We start from the raw sequence: 4511 nt of genomic DNA on the forward strand, positions 1-4511 counted from the left end.
TTACGGATTAGAGTAATATTACGAGTCAACATTTTTACGAATGTTTGCAAAGGGAAAGCGTGCAATGCTATTTGCACAAAACAAAGTTCTAAATAATATACTCAATTATCAGAACCATCTTCGAATCAAGAAAATCTCCAGAGGTGTATATAAAATATCTAACATACACACACACAAACACAAAAAAAAAATATGAAAGTAAAATGTACAAATCTACATCGTTGAAAATTTTCTCGTCTTGATAAAATCTCGATCAATCTCGTTTCACGTGCGATTTAAATCGGGGCGATATCGCGAAATCTAGGCGGTTGGTATCGAAACGATCGACTCGAACGTGCAGAATTCTAATTTCGACGCAGGCTATGGTAATATTAATCCGAGCCGAATGAAATTCGACCGAACCGTTGTAATTACATGCCTCGTAAATATTAACAAAGGATGCGCGTTTGCTGGATTTACGTTTCGACGTGGAACGAACAATTTTCGGGCAAAAACCTACCGACTGGACGGTAACGAGTTTCTGATGCGTTTTCGTTCGTTCTTTTTTTTTTTTTTTTTTTTTTTTTCGTTTTCTTGGTGATCCCGTCGATAACTCGAAAAATGAAAATATTCGAATTTTGCGAAATATCTAAGCGCATCCTTTTATTCTTCTAATTCTTATTATTTATTTATCTTTATCACTGCGAACGAAAATGATTAAAGTGTCAATTTTGTGCAACGAGAGCGACGCATAAATAAAAAAAAAAAAATGAAATGGAGAAACTGGAAATTCGCGGGGAACGAACTCTCTCGTGCTAAATAAATGCCATGTCAATTAGAACGTCGCTATTCTCGCTTTTTATCCTAATTAAAAGTTAACGGGATCGGGTTTGAAGAGAATGACAGAGATACGTGCAAGTCGCTTTGTGGTCAAGCTTTCGCGTTTCACGTTGTTAAGGAAATGTTCAAATAAGAGAAAAATAGATCTCTCTGATCTACAAGAGTACCGATCATTTTCCAACAACGACAAACGTGCCAACCTGCACGGTCGATAATAAACTAATAATTAAAAACAATAAATCATCATCTATTCACGGAATCGTCAGACTGTCATCTATCTAAAAATTGAAACAAATCGTATTCATTCTACCATCTTCTACCATTTTCAGATTAAATCGCCCTGTGAACAAAGGTCACGAGGACGAAAGAGAAGATCTTTCTCGATCACCTTAGAAACTTCTACGAAACTATATATATAAAACTTCTCCGTTTGTATTGACAAAGAGCGCATCTGTCTGAAAGCCTCGCCGCACTGCGTGAAAACGTTCTCCGCGAAAGTGTACACACGTTGCAAAGTTGCCATTAAGAAATTACTTTATCGCGAATGAATGGACTTTTTGAAGAGTCTGTTGCACACAGACGTCGTCGCTTCAGCGAGACGAGCGGTAATCGCGTCGCGTTTAAACATCTCGATTTGTCTCGGGCTTTTAAACTTTTAAAGGTCCGCAGATTTATTTGGAGAGTGTCGTCGTCGTCGTCGTCGTCGTCGTCGTCGGCGGCGGCGGCTACGCGGAGCGCGGACCCGATCAATTCCTACTCCAAAGTGATCGCTCGTCCTACTGAACGCAACAACCGTCGCCTATCATTCGTTTCCTCGCGAATTTTCTCGCCACACGGCATCGCCTAGTATCTTTTGCCATTCACCTTTGTGCCCCACAAAGAGTGATACGCAGGCACAGGCAAGTAGGTGTCTGTCGGCGCACGGCGTTCGTACGTGTAAACGTGTGCACGTAAATAGGTTACGCCTTTCGCCTGTGTGACACAACAGAGAGTATTATACAGCGATACACGGACGCGAGAGAGCGTCGTCGGCAAAGTCGATCGAAGGCGCCGACGGAGGACAACAAACCGTAAAAACGGCCCGACCACGGGGCTGACAGGGCAAGAATCCAGCTGGAATATCGCGGCCGAAAATCGATGCAGCGGGAGGGAACGCGTGAAACGCTTCTTCGCACGTAACCACGCGACCAGAGGCGGCCGACGCGGATCGTCAGAGTGAACTCACCTAACCTTGCGCCGCAGGACAGCTTTTTAACTTGCGTTATCCGCGTTGTCCACTCTCCACGAGGATACTTCCATGAACCGGTTTTTCCCTCTTGGTCGCCGCTCGGTGTATCGTACCAGGTATGCACGTCGGCCCGCGTAGCAGCTTTAGGGGAGACATCGAGACGGTGAAACGTTCATGGATAACGGTGTATCCCTGCCGTGTTCGAGAGGAGAAAAAAAAAAAAAAAGAAGAAAAAAAAAGGGGAGAAAACACGAAAAAGAGCCACACGATTTGCCCGCCCGCACGCGCGCTCTCTCTCTCTCTCCTTTCTCTCTCTATCTCTGTATCTCTCTCTTTCTCTCTATCTATCTTTCTCTGTTGGCGAGTCTTCGTTAGTTGGAATCAGCAGTGGGACATCGAAGCCGCTGAGGCGTACTTCGTCGCGCACGCATCTGTCCGTCACTCACCGGACTGGGATCTCCCACGGAATCGAGAGCGTCTGTACGCTTTTGCCTCTCCCGCGCCTCTACATTACGCTCAGCACGCTCGGATAAGCGAATCACCGTACTAACCAACCACACTCGCGACACTCGATCGCCGACTAAACGTGTTGCTCCCGGCCGCAGAGACATCTGAAGTTGGAAAGTTCAACCAGCTTCGCTATCAGCGCTATCAACGGGGTCAGATCGAATTACGGGGAGAAGGCGTGAAGGGATGACATCTATCGTGTTCTGAAATACCGATCTTGAAAATGATCCAGGGAGATGACGATACGATGGCACACGTGTCCTGCGATTTGCAATTCCCACGCAGTTGTGTAATTTTATTGGGCGTTTTTTGATTTTCAGGCAGAGACTTGAAAACTTTATCTCTTCTCTGTATCTCATCTCGCGTCATTTTATACCATTTTATTCTACGGTTTTTACGTCAATTATGTTACGGTTCGTAAATATACATTATCGTTTAAACAATTGAAAGGTCACCGATTTTTTAATGTCTATTACGTCTACGTATGCTGAAGAAGGATTGATCACTGTAATTATTTAAAAATTAAATAATCTATCAGACTAAATAAATTTTGTCCAAAGTTCGATACAATACGAGAGGAATAAATAAATAAAGAGAAGAAGAAAGAACAACCATCTTATTTACAGATGTAATCGTTGTAGAAGAAATCATTATTCCTGGACTTTCTAAAATATCTTTGTACGAAAAATGTACAAATTCGAATGAAATATTTTCCCTACGCTTACAAATTAGTTACCCATACGTAAAAACTATGTATTATTTATTTTTCATTAATTTAATCTCTTGATACGACCATTTATATAAACGCCTAACCGAGATCGCGAAAATCAGCTTGTATTACTTGTCACATAATTAATATTTATATTAGTTATATAATTGATTGTTTAACCGTATAATATGCTAAAGCACTTACATTCTTAGCTTTTAAAGCATCATAAGATTTTCAGAAGATAAGGGAAACTGAAGACTGTAGAGGATCTGTAACAAAACATATAACATTAGAATTTGTATTTAAAGGCAAAGCAAATTCTTAAACAAGAAATAATGAAAGATTCTTACGTTCTTGGCTTTGGAACCACCGTCGGATTTTCCCCAAAATACATCAAAAAATTGTAGCTGTGAAGCATCTGCAACGAAACGTCAAATATTATTTATTATACTGAAATTTGAAAAATTAAGTAAATTGAAGTATAATATATAAAAATACTTACGATCCTGAAGAGGCCTTATCCTCTTGAGCACTGATTCTAATATCGAAAACGAATACTGAACAAGAAAATATAAAGAAAAGAAAAAATGGAAAAGAACAGGAAATTTTCAAAATCAAACGCGAAGAATGCATGTTTAAAAATCCCGAAAATAGGTACGCTATTAATCCATGCACTCATATTTAGAAATACGCAACACTAACTGCGACGCGTTCAGTGCAACCATGCTGGAGATTGCTGATGAATGACCACCTTTGTACAGTTCTTGCAGCTGCATCAGGTGATCCAGGAGCAGAAACAGCCTTCCACGAATCCAGTGGAAGAATTTGGGCATTTCGTGAACGCAACGCTACTTCAAAAAACGCGATCATTCGTTATCGCAACACTAACAATTAGAGGAAAAACTAATTGGAAATCTCAAAGGAACAATATCGCAGCACTAAGAGTAAAAGTAATTGAAAATCGCGTTATCATAATTTGCAACTCTAAAGCAAACACGATTATCATTTCTTCGCAATTCTAATTTAAACCGTAATCGATTTCTCGCAACACTAATAAACTGGCGCGAAACTATTTCGCAACTCTAATTCAACCCGTCAATCTCTCGCAATACTAACAAGAAACCGCGATTTGCCCAAAACGATGGTGGACGATGATGGAGAATAAAAAAAAAAAAATACAACTACAAATACTAAAAGAGCATAGTGACAAAGTAGTAACGAGAATGACCTCCCATGCTCTGGAATCAT

General features: G+C 40.6%; 1 long non-coding RNA gene across 1 annotated transcript in view; it reads right to left on the bottom strand.

Moving 5' to 3' along the window:
• Positions 1-3467: 3467 nt before the first annotated feature.
• Positions 3468-4511, bottom strand: part of LOC122531623 — an 8409-nt gene continuing 7365 nt past the window's right edge. Inside the window, exons 6-7 of the long non-coding RNA XR_006307340.1 lie at positions 3614-3681; positions 3468-3532 (exon numbers count right to left, since the gene is read on the bottom strand). This is a non-coding gene — a long non-coding RNA (uncharacterized LOC122531623). The remainder of the gene's footprint in view (positions 3533-3613; positions 3682-4511) is intronic.

The sequence above is a fragment of the Frieseomelitta varia genome, unplaced genomic scaffold (assembly GCF_011392965.1).
Source record: "Frieseomelitta varia isolate USP_RPSP 00005682 unplaced genomic scaffold, Fvar_1.2 scaffold_406, whole genome shotgun sequence".
In the NCBI taxonomy this organism is placed as follows: domain Eukaryota; kingdom Metazoa; phylum Arthropoda; class Insecta; order Hymenoptera; family Apidae; genus Frieseomelitta; species Frieseomelitta varia.